At 50.6% G+C, this 18,356-nt stretch overlaps 1 long non-coding RNA gene across 2 annotated transcripts; it reads right to left on the bottom strand.

Annotated features, from left to right (window-relative positions):
• Nucleotides 1-6,313: 6,313 nt before the first annotated feature.
• Nucleotides 6,314-17,831, bottom strand: LOC149352292 (uncharacterized). Of its 2 annotated transcripts, none has more exons than XR_016290738.1 (2): nucleotides 17,644-17,831; nucleotides 6,314-9,207 (listed from the first exon to the last, which is right to left on the bottom strand). It is a non-coding gene; the product is annotated as an uncharacterized LOC149352292 (long non-coding RNA). The 2 variants fall into 2 exon arrangements; XR_016290739.1 differs by lacking the exon at nucleotides 17,644-17,831 and adding an exon at nucleotides 13,397-13,737.
• Nucleotides 17,832-18,356: the final 525 nt, after the last annotated feature.

Raw genomic sequence — 18,356 nt, 5'->3', positions numbered from 1 at the left:
TCAAGCATTAGGTGTGCGGCTAGCATGCAGTTCCAATTCCCATGCACTCTTATTCGTTCCTGCCGGCCGGACATAAAGCCCCCCTCCACAAACAGGGCTTTCTTGTCGCCGCGCCAGTTTATCAACAAATTACCGCTGTGCGCTCAGCTGAGTCGCAGCGCCAACAGAAAACAAATTTTGTCATGGTTTATGCAACCTGGTGCATAAAAACGTGCTTTCGCTTAATTTATCAAAGCTTGAATAGATATGAGCAGCTAATCCAGCTTTCACTAATTCTGACGTCCGAAGTCGCATTATTTTATTCAGGAGCTCTCGCCGCGTGTGAGAGCATTGCGTAGTCGTTTGGCTAAGTGTGGAAAATGTAATGAAATCACGCATAGTATTTTCCTGTGAACAAGGTAGATACCGCACCGCTGCGGTGGCTCAGTGGTTACGGCTCTCGGCTCTGGCCCAAAAGACGCGGGGTCGATCCCGGCCGCGGCGGCCGAATTTCGATGGAGGCGAAATTCTAGAGACCCGTGTACTGTGCGATGTCAGTGCACGTTAAAGAACCCCAGGTGGTCGAAATTTCCTGAGCCCTTCACTACGGCGTCCCTCATAGCCTGAGTCGCTTTGGGACGTAAAACATTAATAAACCAAACCAAACTAGTGTAGGTATACCAACAGCAGAAAGATACTATAGATAAACCTTTACCCCCCAGATCCCTCTGACATGCGTGCGGAAAAAGCAGCTGAAATCGGTAGCGGTCGTGCTTACAATCCTGTGCATGAAATGTGTTTAATGGGAACAAGAGCAAGCTCAGCGCAAGGATTCCGAACATGTACTGGTGATCAAAAACACGCGCTCCGTTGGGACAACCTTCAGTCTGCAGCTTGCCTATCCAGTTACTACTCCACTGAATCAAATCAATAGATCTACAATCTGATGCATAAAAGTATCATAGAAGATATCGCACGTAAAAGGCGACAACAAACGACATGACAGCGCAGAAATCTGCTTAGAAGTGCCGGTTTCCAGTCCGTACACTACCTGGTCGACTACCCTCGAATGTCACGTTAACGAGTAACTGCGCACAAGATAACGGCAGTACTGTCTGGAAGAGGGAAAATGTGAGTAGTGACGCACAGCACACACCCTCATACGTTAGCTGATGGAGCACAACAACGACCGAAGCGAACACGTAAACATGCGTTCTACGCACGGCGCCGGCGCGACCCGCAGTCCCTCGGGCCGCGCGCGCCGACAGATGGCGACTGGTGTCGAGAGTAGGAGCGCGCCCGCAGCCTGCGTGCGAGGGTAAAAAAATCTGCTTTTTTTTCGAAATGAGCCAAATCCACAAACCGAAAGTAACGCAACCCCAACTGTAGTGGCAAGCTAAGCCAGTCAACTTTCCTTTAAAAAACAGATCAGAACAAAATGGGTCAAATCACACCAACTGAGCTATAGTAGGATACAACTTAAAAAACCAGCAGCTGCTAACACTGGGCAGCGGTCCGCGGTGTTCTGTATTACTCCGCTGGCCAATCGCAACAGTAAGCGAAATGAGCTTTTTAATGTTTCGCTATATAAAACAATCCAGGTGTGAAAATTATAGAGCTGATAATCTTTTTCTTGTAGTAAGTTTCTTGTTTACGTGGCAAGAAACATTTAACCAGCGGACTACTTTTTTGTCGTGGAGGGATTCTATGCGCGGAGGCTGAATGTGGGAGGAGCTTCACTCCGCAGATCACGTTTCAAATCGAAAACGAGCCAAATCCTTCCACTGCGTGGATCGAAATGAGCCAAATCCGTTCAACCAATAGGAGACTCACCCAGAGACCACGTGATTCAGCCAACATGGCAGCCTCCTTGTAGGCTCGTTCCGGCGGTGCTCGTGCGTGATAGCGCGGACTGCGTGGTCTGTTTCGCGAGCTCCTTTGTTTTTTCAAGACTTTTGCTTTGACGGACTTAGTTCCGCATGGATTGCGACGGGTATGAAGAGGTTGGTGAACGTTCCCTGGAAGGCGTAATGTACGGAAGTAATGAGATCAACGTCCAACCTGCCTTTCAAGATTACTGAAACGAAGGTTTTTTACATTCAGAGAAATGTGACAGGCCGAAGCCCTCAAATTAGAGCCGAACCCCACTACAGGGTTTCGGTGTCTAATTTTGTATCGGTCCTAAAGAGGGGAAAGACCCTTGTACAAACACCGAAACAGTGCGAGCTGTATGCACACCACCTCAACGAACTGAAGGTGAGAGACGTGACCAACCTTCTGGTGACTATAGTGAGCACTAAGCCTGCCCTTGCTCCCACTCTAGCTAAAGCCCTCACTCAAGGAACTCCCTCCGATGTTTTTGATCAGCTCGCCTCTCTCTATCTCCCGCCCCCTCTGGCACCCTCCTACCCGGTGTACTGCGGTGGACCTAACCCCGATCTGGACCAATCCTTCACTCTCCGGGAGCTCGAATCGGCTCTGGCTGCTAATGCTACACGCTCGGCTCCCGGTGAGGATGCCATTACATACACCACACTTCGCAACCTTCCTGACTGCGCCAAAGAATTCCTCCTTAAAACCTACAATGATGCATGGGACAGCGGCTGCCTGCCCAGCTCCTGGACCTCCTCCCTCATTTCTATGATTCCAAAGCCGGGCAAGCCTCCCTCTCTCTCTAACCTCCGCCCAATCTCCCTGACATCATGTGTTGGTAAGACCCTTGAGCGAATGGCCCTGACTCGCCTCTCTAATTTTCTCGAGACGAGGGAGTTCTTCCCTCATTCTCTCATCGGCTTCCGACGCCACGTCTGTGCACAGGACATGTTTCTGGTTCTCCAGCACACGTTTCTGTCACCTACCCCCACTCAAATTCACGCCCTTGTGACCGTCGATGTTCGCAAAGCCTTCGACGGTGTTTGCCACGACCACATCCTTTCCCAACTCGCCTCCCTAGACTGTGGCTCCCGCATGTACTGTTATATCCGCTCATTCCTCTCTAAACGTGTCGCTCGCTTTCGAGTCGACACCTATCTGTCCGACCCCCACAACCTCACCCGAGGCACTCCTCAAGGTGCGGTTCTCTCTCCTACCCTTTTCAATCTTGCTATGGCCCCTCTCGCCTCCCAGCTAGCTGAAATTCCCGACCTGCATCATATATTTTACGCCGATGACATCACTCTCTGGTGTTCATCTGGATCTCCCGGTCACGTACAGGACACCCTGCAACGTGGCCTAGATCTCATCGACTCCTTTCTCACCACCGCTGGCCTCTCTCCTGCTCCTGAGAAATCCGAGCTTCTCCTTCTCAGCCATTCCTCCTACCAGCGCTCACACAACCACTTCGTCTCTCTCCACCTTTCTGGCTCTCCCATTCCTGTCGTCACACAGTGCAAAGTTCTTGGCTTCCCTTTGCATGCGGCTAAGAATGTGCAATCCCTTCACCGCGCTGTCACCACCTGCCACTCTGTAACTCACCTCCTGCGGCGCGTGGTCACTCGACGCTCAGGTCTCCACGAGGCTCACGCGTGCCGAGTTGCCCACGCGCTGGCCCTCAACAAGGTCTTGTACTTTGCACCCTACGCTTCCTTCACTCAGACTCAACTTAACGCTCTCGAGACTGCTCTTGTGGGCCTCTACAAGGCAGCTCTCAACCTTCCTATCACTACCTCTACCACTAAGCTCTTTGCCACAGGCCTCTTCCATCCTCTTCGTTCTCTTCTCAGTCTCCATCGTGACTCGCAGCTTGCCCGGCTTTCCCTTACCCGTCAGGGTCAGTGGTTATTGACTCAAGCGGGTATCTCGCCCATTCCAATCTCCCCGTTTACCTCTCCTATTCCCACCCCCGCCCCCAATCTTCGTATCCTTCCCCTCCCGACCAACATGTCCCCCGTCCTGCACGCCGGACGTCGTCATGCGGCCGCACAGCACCATTCCCCTCTCTTTGATACCCAGGGTGTAGCTTACACGGATGCCTCCTTCGTGGCTCCTCGAGGTTCCTGCGGCTACGCCCTGTACCATCCACACCTCCCTGCTCCTGAAACCCACACCAGCGGGCCGTATCTACACCCTCCAGACGCATTGTCCCTCGAGGTCCTCGCCATTGCGCATGCCCTCCAGTCATTTTCCCTCCTTCCCTCTCTCCAAGAGTACACAGTCTATTCGGACTCACAAGCCGCTATACACCACATACAGAAACGCACCCTGACCCCTTCTCTCCAACAGGAGGTCGAACGAGCGGTCTCCGCACTGCAGCCTTCCATCGTTTTCCTCCGCTGGGTCCCTGGGCATTCAGGGATTGACGGCAATGAGCTGGCCCATCAGCTCGCCCGCGACACACTTTTCCGGGCACCGTTGATCCCCTGGCCCAAGCCCTCGGAGGAAGGTGGGAGACTCACCCTTCGCCGCACCATAAAAGAGGTCTACCTTGAGCTCCGCCTCGACAAACGCCTTTACCCTCCCCCTCATCCATCACTCACGGTGCCGGAGTCTCGCCTTCTTCGGCACATTCAGATGAATGCAGTTATCACCCCGTCCCGCCTCTTCCTCTATCGCTATCGATCGGACCCTTCCTGTCCCAACTGCCCCTGTATCTATGCGGACCTGGCCCATTGCCTATTCTATTGCCCGGCTGCTCAGCAGTCGGGTTCCTTCCCCCCACCCTCTCTATCCATCACCACCTGGCTCGACTGGCTTGGCGCTGAAGGGGAAGAAGAACAGCGGCTTCTGGTCGCCCAGGCGGTCGAAATGCTCGGCCTGTAAATTATGGTTGATTAAAAGTCTTTTACTACTACTACTAGTGAGTTCACTATAGCTGGTGACTCACTTTGGTGTGTCATGGAAAGAAAACGAAGAACTTGCGTATTTTGAGGCTGCCTTACGTCGCTGTCAAGAAAATGAGCCCATGGAAGATTGCGAAGAAGGCTGCTTATGCTGCCAGGAAGACAGGCCTGCTATCCATGTATGAGTGTAAAGTGGGTGACGCAGACTTGCAAGTTTTTTTTTTTCTGCTGAAGTCACAGCACAAGCATTTTTCCATATTGTTTTGAATGTATCCTGAAACATACTGCAGTAATAATAAAGTTTCGAGGAGAAAGCTGGGTTGAATCTAATGCTTCACTTCTATATGAGCCAAATCCAATGTTTCCATTGTTGTATAGGCCAAACTATGCACGTAAATTTTTGGCGATTAATGCTGTTCGACTGCTCTATCTGCCCCATAAAACTTGTGAGGTACTAGGTTGAATAGCAGCGCATTCCTTTCAGACAAGAAATTATGGCCTTGTTCTAAGTTTGTTTTGGTGGATCTGGCTCATTTCGAAAAAAAAAAAACTTCAAATTTCTTACAGAAATTATGCTTGAAAACGCTGATATAAAGAGTCAGCACGAGTAAATGTTGCGTTTTTACGTCGCAGTGAGCTGTTAACATGCGGCGTAAGACGCGCGGTGGCCGTGCGGGTGGTTTGTTTACAAAAGTAAGCGAGTGCTATGAGGGAGGCATAGCACGAATGAATACAGCATAGACTCATTGCGCGGTGCAGTTTTAGGCCAAACTGCTGCGCAGTCTTGAAACCTTGGACCTTATTACTGTGACAAATATGATATTGTTTTATAGGAAACGGCGCAGTATCTGTCTCACATATCTCGGCAGACACCTGAACCGCGCCGTAAGGGAAAGGAGGAAGGTGGGAGTGAAAGAAGAGAGAGATGAAAAGGTGCCGTAGTGGAGGTCTCCGGAATAATTTCGACCACCTGCACACGGGCGCCTCTTGCGTTTCGCCTCCATCGAGACGCGGCCGCCGCGGTCGGGTCCCCTAAACTCATTGAGGGGCTTTATAAACTCAGAGATATGAGGACCATCTTTAGGGTTGCGACCATGTCCATAGGCGGCGCTTGGTCACGTGGTGAATTTGCTGCGCAACTGGTCTACGCTGGCTCGCGCCTTGCATCGTCTGCGCCGGGTGCGGCTGCTTCTAGCCGCGCGTCTACAAGACGGCAGGATGCTCGGGTTTGAGCTAGGGTACCTGATGTCCGCGCGCCGCCGCTGGCCATCGAGGCACCCTAGTTTGAGCTTTTGGGTGCAGATCTCGGACGAAACTGAAAGCCCTTCTTTCCGTGGTTCCACCTAAAGTGCCTAGTTTATGTAGGGCCTTTAGTTCCACCGGGTAAAACCCAACACAACGCGCCGCTTGCCTCCTCGTGGTTTGGTTTGGTTAAATTCACGCAATATACGGCGGTGCAAAGTAGATTTGCAGGTCCACGTCGTCAGCCGTGTGGCCGCATCTTTTTTTGACCGTCTGACCTTCCTTGTCTTACCGGCAATGTGAATTGCAACAAGTAGGTAGGAAAGACTTTTATTGTTCTAGAAAGGTGCTAGTAGCAGACGGGAAAGAAGTCCATCTTCCTTCTTCTCACAGGGTCGGTGCCCCTATTCCAGGGCTCCGCTGAGTAGTACTTACATTCGCTCAGAACACCTCTAAATTGCGGCTGAAGTCGCAGTAACAGCACTAAATTTCGTGAAGTGAGGGCCCGTTAGTGCTCACCTTGCAGCACCGACTGCACCAGAAAGGCACCATATGGATTTTCCCTTGGCTTCTTTTAACAGTTGTCTTAAGGAATAAAATATTAAGTGATTGACATTTCCAGAAGTAATTCAAACACCTATGAATATCGCAGCCTCGGCATGGGTGCAAAGTCCCATTTACTTCTTAAAGTAACCTCGTTAAGTATGAAATCTGTCGTTTAGAAGCCGCCACATCTGCCGTCTAGGATGTCTACTTGCATTACTTCCCAGACATGCCTGCAGATACGGTTAAAGAGGCCCGAACAACAAACATTTAATTAAGCTTCCATGACGGAACTCGGCAATCCCTCACTGTATCGGCTCCCTGAAAGTTTGCGCAGCTGGGAAGTCACGACGGGGCCAACAGCCGTTTGCCAACATCTTACCGCGCCCACTGAGCATATCGTTAGCTCGCCAACGATGATCTCGAACTCCTGAACCTCCCGCGTTGCTTACAACCACGCTGCGCGTCTAGCCCGTAGCCAAGGAGCAGAAGTTTCGTTTCCGATGTTTTTTTTTTTTTTTCTCCTGCTACGCGGAATTTTTTTAACGCGCTACGGAGACGCGGTACCGCGTCCATTGCCCGCTAACGACGACTTCGCCGCTTGACTTTGGAGCCTTCGGTGCTGCTTACGGGCACGCTGAGTCATCTGGCTCAGCTGCAGTTTTTTTTCCCATAGGCGGCATTTTTTGAACGCACTTCAAAGACGCTTGGCAGCCTCCATGTGTGACGCGCGCTCTATAACCTAGCAAATCTCGGGACTCCACTTTGCGGTTGATTTCATCGATCACCCGAGCAGCAGCGAATCTGAAGATACTGCCTTTCCGTCGCGGCACCGCGCTCGCGTGTTTTCGTCCGTCTCTCCGACTGCGCCTGACCACTGGAAAGCCTTTCTCTGCCATCTCGTCGCCATCGCTGTTAATTGTTCCTCCTATTGTGTCTGCTGTTCCATTGCATCGCATGACACAGTTGGCTGTTGCGTTCCGCGGCCATGGATCACCAGCCGAGCACCACTACACGATAAGACCGGCGTTCGCCCAATGCATGTATACAGCCCTCGCCGCTCATGGACCCATTGTGGTGGTGAAAACTATTTATTAAGGCCTAAAAAAAACGAAAATTATGCAGCAGCATTGCATGTGGCCTTGAGGCTAGTCGCCTAGTCGCGTGCCTAGTCGCGACGTCCTCTGCCGAGGTCACCAGGCGAAGTTGGAGATTCGCATGTGCACATCGCTCCGCGTCCCGCTGCTGTCCAGCTGCCCGAAATGGGTGTGCCCTTTTCGTTTGGGGCGTGTTATAGCTTCCAGGTGTGTTTTTGTTTGCTGCTGCTGTTAAGTCATCAGACAGCTTGGTCTTGCACTGATCGTTCGGGGTCGTGTTGTTTCCACTTCAGCAGCAACTGTATATGCGGCAACGTTGCTGCCATTTATTCGGAACGCAATAGTATGCCTTTTCCGACGCGAATAAGTGTCCGTGCGATAGGAGGGCTGTTTCGCCGACAATGCTTCAGCCACCGCTTGGGCGTGTGATGTGGTGTTGCGTGAGAAAGCGTTCATATATGTACGATGAAAGGGGAAAGTTGGGCAAGCATTAGCAGCATACAACCGTCTCTTCCGATAGCGATGAAATGTTGATGTCCTTTCTCGTGTTGTTACTACAGCCGGGTACGCAGCACTTTTAACCGCCGCCGCGATTCTCCTTTGCAGACATTTCGAATGTCTAAAAGAGTCACCACAGAATTGCAGAAAGACCAACACATAACCAGCACAGCAGTGCGCTGCTACATTTTGCTAAGAGACACCAACAACGCGCACGAGAAGACGCACAACTCCTGAAAACAGCGGCACAACACAGCAACACGCTTGACAGCAGCCGACGCGGGCGGCGATCGCTCCTTTCTCCCATCATGCTTTGCGCGGATCCGCTAGGGGATGGCGCGGCGCTGCAATTTGTAGAAAGGTCTATTGGAGAGACATGAGAGTGGCCTTTGCCCTGCAGTGGGCGTAGTCAGGCTGATGATGATGATGATGATGAGGATCGTTGCTCTTGGGCGTAGAATGATACTGAAAATTTGTCGTGGCTTGGAGCGCATACGGTGCAGGGCAACCATAGTAGGCTCCATCTCAACCAGAGTAGTTTCCATTCCAGTACCGACGATAGGGATCGTACGGTGGCCATGCAAAACCGCCGTAGCAGGAATCCAGCTGGAATCTGGGCAGGAAGCCGAGCGGAGGGGGAGGAATATGGCGCCAGAAAGCGAAGGAGTCGCCCTCGGTAGAGTTCTGGATCGGCGATGTTGCCTGTCCATACGCGTCATCCCCGACACAGTTCTGCGTTATCGACGCTGCCTATGCGGCGTCCCGAGCAGAGTTCTGGTCCAGCAGTGCTACCTGTCCAGACGAGTCATTCCCGGCGCAGTTCTGGTTCGGGGATGCTGCTTGTCCACAAGAGGCGTCCCCGGCAGAGTTCTGGTTCGGGGATGCTGCTTGTCCACAAGAGGCGTCCCCGGCAGAGTTCTGGTTCGGGGATGCTGCTTGTCCACAAGAGGCGTCCCCGGCAGAGTTCTGGCTCGGTGATGCTGCCTGTCCCCAAGAGGCGTCCCCGGCACGGTCCTGCTTCGCCTCTGCTGCCTGTTCACTCTTGGCCATGGCTGATTAGAAGCAGCACCCTGGAGTACAAATGCAAAATATGTAACATGTGATTGACTCAGCTCTGTTTTCTGACAGCATAAACTGCAGTTCAAGGTTAATAAAATTTACCCGGACCTTGGAAGACAGAAGTGAGTAAACTCTACTTTCTTTATGGGTTTCGCAAACGCTCACGCCTTTCTGACAACCTTTGACGTGCCTGCGGCTTTTAGGTAGATTATTGCAGCTAAATGTGCTAGGTGGATGCCCACATTTGATACTTGCACAATGAGCGACCTGTTTAAAATATTAATTCAACCAAACGTAAGAATGGTGCCATCATACTCTTACCGCTACCACTGTCACAACCACCACCATCATCATTAGCATTCCGTCCACTCTAGGACAAAGGCCTGTCTCAACGATGTCCAGTTAGGCCGCACTGCGCAAACCGCAACCCGTTGCATGCCAGCAAATATCCTAGACTGCGCTCCCTATTCGACTCTCTCCTGCCTCTGCCTACGTCCTTTCCCTACATCCCATCCTGTTACCCTAAAAACACGTCGGTCATTTTTCTACCGGTTATATGCCCCGCAAGTCCATTTAACTTCTGCTAGGCAGTCTCCTGGTTGAAAACATTTTGTGAGAGAGAGAAATTCCAATGCTCTCTACGAAATAACGGGTAGCGAAACAGTAAATGATAAAACTGTGAAGTGTAGCATTGTGAAACAAGTTACATTATGCAGCACGTTGCGCACATAAGATTTTATGGCTTTGTACGCACAAGAACTGCCATATTATCAAAGAAGTAGCTGTCAGTGCAGACAACCATCTTGCTGAAACTTCAGGCACCGGGAGCAGAAATGTTCATTAGCTGCAGGTTAGTCGTAGTAGTGTTCTCTGCTAATTGTGACTATTCCTACTCTCTGTGGTGTAACATAACTGCAGTATGACCCAGTTGGTACTTCACAGCAACACAGTCCTCCGCGAGACATGGAACACGAGAAGTCAGACGTCCGACAACAACTTAACCACCAAGTGACTAGCAACTAAAAAGTGCTGAGTAGGACTAGTAACTGAACAGTACTGAACAATAGTTATACTTGCGTTTTTGCAAATTTTGCGCTGTCGCGAAGGTCGCAAGAAGTGTGCCACGGGCACAGATGAATTTCATTTCATTTAACTTACCCTCAAGGTACACAGTACATTAGAAACGGAGGGGCTAAGAGAATACAGAGTAAACATCAGTAAAAATTCGCACAAAATTCACGAGAAGGGATTCCAAATTTCAAGTTGACATCTGTTGATGACAAACACACTGGTACAAAAGATACAAATAAAAATGTAATGAACACGAAGAAAAATAAGTATGCGATATAAAGTAGTTCTGATATCCGAAATTCATTGTTAGCATTTTAGCAGTAATCATCACGAAAACACTGAAATGGAGAATAGTATATACATGTACTGAAGCAAATCTAAAATACATCACAAGAAAGAAGGAGCTGCCGTACTGGAGGACTCGGCAATAATTTTAACCACCTAGGGTTCTTTAATGGGCACTGCCACCACACAGCGTACGGTCAGCGTTCCGCCTGCATCGAAACGCGGCCGCCACGGCCAGGTTCGAACCAAGGTACTCTGGTTCAGTAGTCGAGCGCCTGACAGCTGAGCACGCCCAACCTGAGGGCTTCTGCTTAACTGCGACCACGAGCGGTTTCTTTTCACAACCATCGAAATCACAGTTAACGGCAATAGCGGCCGCCGCAGTGATGATATAACTGCGATCGGTAACGCGGCACGTCAGTGGCGTCGCGGGAAGACCATGGATATAGCCGAGGCGAAGCGTCATGCTCGGATCGCTGTTCGTATAGGAAAGGAAAGGCGCAGAAACTGTCTCAATCTCGGTGGCCGTTTCAACCGCGCCGCGAAAAACCCCTATTTTGAGGGAAATTGATGAAAGAGGGAACGATGAAATGACAATGAGGTGCAGTACTGGAGAGCTCCGGAATCTGGCTGACTTATTGATGCGAAAGCATTATACCGCCATCAGTCATAAAATCCGGCGTTTGCCGACCGTCCACGAGAAACGAACCGAAACCTCCCACGTGACCTCATGATGTCATCGGCAGCACAAATATCCAGAAAAAAAAGAAAATGAAATTTCTTCCGAAGTCTGTATCAAACCTATCCCGGCGCAAACAAATCAAGCTTTACTGGCCACTTCATTTGAGTACGGCGCCATCACTGCAGCGCAACCCCCAGCGCGCTAAAACGCCTGTGCCTCGAGCTGAGTTTGGGTATCGTCGTCTTCCATTCGGGCGGCGCGAACAGATCACCTTCGCTGGCCACTGCATTACAGTAGTACGCCACCGCCGCAGCCAAAATCTCCGCATGCATGTTTTCGCATCCAGAGCACGTGAGTAGTCTTTAAATGTCCTAGTTAACCTTGCCGTCGTCGGTTATATAGCAGTCAGAGGGTGGAGCCCTTAGTTCAGGGCTCCATAGCCCCCACCGCCTACAAAGATTATCCACGTGAGGAACTGGTGAATTTAGACAGAGACATAACCGAGCAAGAAATCGTAGCACAGCTTGTGGGGATCTGGCGTTATTCCTGCGCGGGGAGGGGGTGGACGGTTTTCTTCGGCTCGGGAACTTGGACGCGTGCTGACGTTCGGGCGCGAAGCTCAGCTCTCCGCCGGCGGGGAGAGGCTTTCTGGGGAAGAACGTTCTACCGCAACTCGTCCCGTCCGGCCGGAGTGTCTCCCCTGCTCTAGCGTGGGCGAACATTCGCTCGTGACTGTGCTGGTGAGTCGGACGTCCTCGATTCCTTACCGTATTTCCTTTCTAGATGTGTTATTGTTGTTGTAGCAATAAATGCCTATTTGAGTCAGCCAGAATGTCGCTCCTTTGTTCCCTCAGATCAAGGCTCGCCGTAGTCGGCACATCACATGCGCTAGGTAACGCACGCGGTCGCGGGGTGGGGTCCGGGAAGCTTTGAACTGGGTTAGCCGCGGTTAAACGGGGCAAACGCATTTATTTCCCCAATGAAAACTCCACAACCTCCACCGGACAGCCCGCAACACCGCACTGGGGGCGGGCGGCATCGACGACCGGTAACGACTTCACTTATTGTATCGACGACAGGTCGATGCAATAAGTGACGTCGTACACCACTGGCAGGAGGGCACACTACCACAAGAGTGGCGCCATGCCGATATCACCGTGATGCTCAAACCGGCCAAGCAGCCATGCCTAAATTGCGACCCATCTCGCTCACGTTATGTGTAGGAACGTTATTCCAACACATATTCCTAGCCAGGCTCCAACTGTTCATGGAAGAACACGCCTCACTGCCACAAACGATGTGCAGCTCCGGAGACTGTGACATTGCAACTAGCGTGGGAAGCAGGACAGCGACAAAAGGAACCGACGGGACAGTTCCTTTTGTCGCTGTCCTGCTTTCCACGCTAGTTGCAATGTCGCAGTCACTAACGAATTCACACCAACTAGCCCAACTGTCTTCCATGATCAAGCTCCGGAGAAGAACAACTGGGGTTCTTCAACACATCCACGAACGGTCTCCAGGTCAAGAACTACATAAACCACCAAGTGAACAGGGCGGTGTCCCAGGCTTGCGGCGGAACCACTGAAGACTCAAAGTACGTGGTACGCCTCCATCCAGTCTCTAACATCATTATTCTCAGCATTCCCGTCGAAGCGGTTGCAGAGATATATACTGCGCAAAACCATTCTAATCACGCTAGCTGGCGTGAACTACCTGGTGAACATCTGCGTGACAGCCGTGGACGGAGTTTCGCGAGGGGTAATACACAGCATTGATCCCAACACCCGACCCGAAGAACTAATGGCTGACCTACGAGTTCGCACTCAGGAAGTAGAAATCCAAGCCCGCATGCTCGGCAATTCGTAAACTGCGGTGATAACATTCAGCTCGCCCCCACCCCCCCCCCCCCTCCTGGGTTTATTACTACGGTGGCGAAAAGACGTGCTTTTCCTACAAACCCGCGCTTTAAGCCTGCCAGGTGTGCCATAGCCTCGGCCACCACTCGGACGTATGCCCAACGCCCAAAATACAGATATGTCACATTTGTGGCGTCCGCGACCCGGAAGAACCGCACACCCGCTCCCCGCGATGTGCAGCCTGCGGTGAATTGGTACGTCATTAGAGCACGAGAAAGCCGGAAACGACTCCGACTGGACTCTCACCGAACCCCTCCTCCAAGTGACACGGGAAAAGAAACAGACGGCCGTACAGAACACCCCCCACGCCTCAGCAGGAGAAACGGGCAACCGAACCACCGCGTTCGACGGTTCAGCTCGAACCAGGACAGCTCCTCCCCATCCAGGTCAAGGTCTCGATCCTGGTCCCGCTCGAAAGGCCGCAACTGTCAGGAGGAGCATAATACAGGCTCCCACCAACCCAACGCCCTCAAGAAGATCAAAAAGCACAGAAGAAACCATCGCCGCAGCCACCCTCAAAAATTAACGATCAGGTGAGCTGGCCAACCTTGGGTTCCTCCCACCGCTTAAATTCTAGTCCTCCCAATCCCAGCCAGAATAGGAAAACAAACAATTTAAAGAATAGATTGAGGACCTCACACGGTGCCTCCAGCCCCAAGAAAGGCAACCCCAGCAACCAACATCACAAACTCCCCATAGACCACTCGCACGACCAGTGCAGGTTTCCCACCCCGCACACCCCAGCCGGAGGCACCACCCCCTGAAACCATTACCCTTGCCAGCATATACGCGGCTATTAAGGCACCTAGCTCGCGGGTGCACGCAGTTGAAGCGCGGGTTCAAGCGACCGACACGTGAGTCCAACAAGCGAGAAAACAGCTCGGATAACTCTCGTGTCAAACCCTGCAGACGCACGAACAGCGCTAATGATGTCAGCGATGACGATGGCAGTCTCGATGCCAGCGTCATCTAATAGCTCACGCAACACCCGCCATCAGCTGGAAACATGGCAGTGCAACTGCCGTTCCCTCCCGAAGAAAATTTCCTCACTACAACTTTTCATTCAGCACCGTGCACCTTCTACCACCGGACGTGATCTGTATCCAGGAGACAGGAGCTCACCCTCCTCCTATGAGAGGATACTACCGAATATACCGTATTTTCCGGTGTATAAGACGCACCCTTGTAAAAGACGCACCCGCCATATATGCAGGCTGTAATTGGAAAAGTTGGTATATAAGACGCACTGATGTATAAGACGCACCCCAATTTACCCTGTTAGGCTAGTAAGGGTTAATTAAACATGCTTGTGCGACCATCGCCAAAATGCACCGTACCTGTGAGAGGTTATTAAACAACGCGAAGTAATCGAAAAAGCCAACACTCCCGCCATACCCGCCCACGTTCTTGGAAAAAAAGAAACAAAAAAACGAAGGAACACTCCTTATGTCCATAACAACATTACATTTTTACTTAAAACCTTCGAAGTTTTAATCTTCGGATGCGCTATCAAAAAGTTTGCCCATTTCTGGAGGCAACGCGGCTGAAACATTCTCTTCGAACTATGTAGCAAACAAAGTTGCAAAGGGTGAAAAAAAAAACGCCGGCTTGTCTTGACAATGGCGAGAAGCACGATTGTCACCACCTTTTGGCATTTCATATTTCTTTTGCTTGGGGACTCTGAAACGGCCGCATGTTTATGAACCCGGAAGTCGTCATCCCCGCCGTTTCATGATAATGTTCACCTAAAAAAGTTCCACACCGTGGTCCCGGTATGGAAGTATTAACCGTGTTACAACCGCATCATTGGTAGATATATTTTGGTGAAGAAAGCTTGCACGTGAACCTGAGTAACTTAGAAACTCGCAAAAAAAAGAAAAATTCGCATATAAGACGGACCCTTGTATAGGACACACCAGCAAGATTTTTGAAAACAAAGCCGCGTCTTATACACCGGAAAATACGGTACGATCCGGCCTATCCACGAGTTGCGCTGTACATATAGCTAACCCCATAGCCTCAATAACCATTTTGACCACAGTCACCGAAATTGAACACATAATATTCAAGATCCTCCCTTTGAAAAGAGGCAAGAACCGCACCTTCATTGCCAACCTCTACCGACCATTGCGCAATTTGACAAAATCATTCAAGCATGCTCAGTGAAAGCGGGCAACAATCAACTTGTTATCGAAGAGGACATGAACGCACCTCACATGGCTTGGAGCTATGACACAGACACCCCGCAAGGTTCTTCAATCTTAGAAGCAACATACAGGGAAGGTGCCGGACTGGCCACACACCTCGCTACACTGACCCGCATCGGCAATAGCGTTTGTGGAGACACCAAACCGTATCTCTCATTTGCGAAGAATGTCCACAAGGTCACCTGGACACATCTAGACGAGGCGTTAGGTGGCGACCACTATATCCTCAGAACAGCCACCTCCACGCCCAAGCACAGGAGAACACTCGGAGATACCAAAAAGGCGAAAGCCTTAAGCGCGGTGTTGCTCCTTGTGTCAATGATGTGTTGTTAAGATGTTAAGCTTCACCTGTAAGAGTGGAACGCGGCAGCGTGCAACGCTGCCAGGGAGTCCACATAATACCATCGCCCTTTCGGCTCTATGCCTTGCGCGTCGGTAAATTGGTTTTTGAGGAAAGGAAATGTATCTATCTCGCATAACTCGGTGGACACCTGAATCTCGCCGCAAGGGAAGGGAGGGAGATGGGAGTGAACGAAGACACCGTATTCACTAGACGCGCCTTTGTTCATTCCAAATCGTCGAGCTGACATGGTGGAGTGGTTAGCGTGCTCGTCTCGCAATGCGGAGACCCTGGTTCGATTCCTCAACTCGACGAATTTCCTTCTCGGTTTGTTTATTTTTCTGGACTGACAAGGAATTAGGATAATTGGTTAATTAACGAATTAACTAAACACAGTCCCACTTATTTCGAGCATCACTATACCACCCCTTCAATTTGTTGCATGATTACTAGCCAAAGTACAATTGGCCCCGCTTGAAATTCGAGCACTGTGACGTCACGACCATTTGGACCAATTGAAAAGCGTGACATTTCTCTCGACAACTTCTGCTTACAACGATGAGGCATTAAAGGCTTCCTTCCGCCTTAAAATCACAAATTGGGACATTTTACGAAAAAGCCCCCCACCCCCCCTTCGAAGGAGGGATCGCCAACATCAGAGAATGGAAACAACACTTGAGGGAAGCACACGCAGCCACCCACACTCAAGTGATCCAACGAACAGCTCAGCGGCAGATAAGATCGCCATCTCGTCCAGTTATGGCAACGTAGAGAAAAACTCATTAACCGATAGAAACGTTAATGTCTCAATAGAAAACTCAAACCTCGCATAGCCTCTATCACGGAGGAAGCCCAAGAATGTTCGACGCAGTTGGCAATGCAAAATTGGGCCCAGGTCTGTTCATTCCCGAAGGGCATTCTCTGCACCGCCCAGACGTGAACAATCCTCCGTAGTATGACTGAACCCGATAAAACCAAAACGGCTACAAACCGAACGCTTCAAACACTTTCAAATCAATTCCCTGGCACGGAAGAGGCGCGGAAGGTAGCTCTGTGGACGCTCTATGTAGGTGACACTGTCATCCCTCCCTGTACACTTCGTTACACCAGTCACAGCAACCCCTCGCTGGGCGCCCCTATTACAGTGGCAAAGGTACGAGCGGCAGTTCACGCCCCGCAGCGAAACACTGCACCCGGAGCAGACAAGATAACGAATGCAATCATTCGCAACTTCAGTTGGGTTCATATTACGGATTACCTCAACATTGACCTGTGGAACAACGGAGTAGTGCCCCAGGGTTGACGACACGCTGACATTAATCATCATTCCCAAACCAGGCAGGAAGCCTACAGTGGCTGCACTACGCCCATTTTCCTTAACGTCTTGCTGAGGCAAATTCTACGAACGGGTCGTCCCCACCGCCTTCAAAATTACATTCTAGAGCCCCGCGTACTGTGCGATATCACTGCACGTTAAAGAACTCCAGATATTCGAAATTACCGGAGCGCTTCACTACGGCGTCTCTCATAGCCTGAATTGCTTTGGGACGTTAAACCCCAATAAACCAAACCAAACCAAACCATTAAAATTCATCACGAACTTGTAAAGGGTCAAGCGGGCGTTGAATGCTTTCAGAAGACTGCTTGAAAATGCGGTACGCCTCAAAGTCCCTGAGTCTAGGCCTACACGTGTCTCAAACCTCAAAGTCCCTCAGTCTAGGCCTACACGTGTCTCAAACCTCAAAGGATCCCGTTGTAACTCTTCAGATGGTCGCTCCAGCAAACGCGACGTCATCCCCGCATTAATCACTTCGCGATCCAGCAAACTGGTCACTCGTCGTACCTTTCAGGTACGCAGCTGTAACTTTTGCATTTCTCCTGGATTGCATTGCTCCGTGGACACCATGGGCACAAAATTGAGCTCGCCATAAGTAAGCAATACTCACTGTGCCAGCCAGACGAAAGCCCACGACGGTACAGGTGCTCCTGCGAGAGGTAGAAGCTCTTTTCCGCGGAATATTTCCGGTAAGATGATGGCCCGAGGCGGTCGGTTCCGATCGTCCAACGATAACGCGTGCGCAAGACCAGAACAGAACGCTGCACCACAGAGAAAGAAAAAATGGAGGACACTCGGAAGAAGCTGGCCTCAGGAAGTACGTCACGACTACACACGCGTCTGGTGATGATGATGTCCTTCTTACTGATCTCCACCTAGTGGAGATCAGTGGATATTCTCACCGAACGCCAGAGAACGCAAACGTGAAAATAAATGTTCTTATATTAAAGCACACAAACTTTTTATTGGTAAATAATTATGTTACGCTTCAACGCCACTGTTTTAAAACATATATGAAGATGCAATTTATTGAAAAAGGTTTCGAAGTTTGTTTTTTTTTTCGACCGTCGTCTGCACTGTCATTTGCACGTGATTGTGGGCGTAGGATGCGTCGGTGTTGTGTGCTGCAGAAGCGACTCTTGTCATGTTGGACAGCAGGTGAGACAAATGAGGAGTTTTTTTTTCGAAATGAGCCAAATCCACAAACCGAAAGTAACGCAACGCCAACTGTAGTGGCAAGCTAAGCCAGTCAACTTTCCTTTAAAATACAGATCAGAACAAAATGGGTCAAATCACACCAACTGAGCTAGCCCGCAGATCACG

The sequence above is a fragment of the Amblyomma mixtum genome, chromosome 3 (assembly GCF_055824585.1).
Source record: "Amblyomma mixtum isolate Tamu chromosome 3, ASM5582458v1, whole genome shotgun sequence".
NCBI classification, from domain to species: Eukaryota; Metazoa; Arthropoda; class Arachnida; order Ixodida; family Ixodidae; genus Amblyomma; species Amblyomma mixtum.
This window is presented reverse-complemented; position numbering and strand designations above follow the sequence as displayed.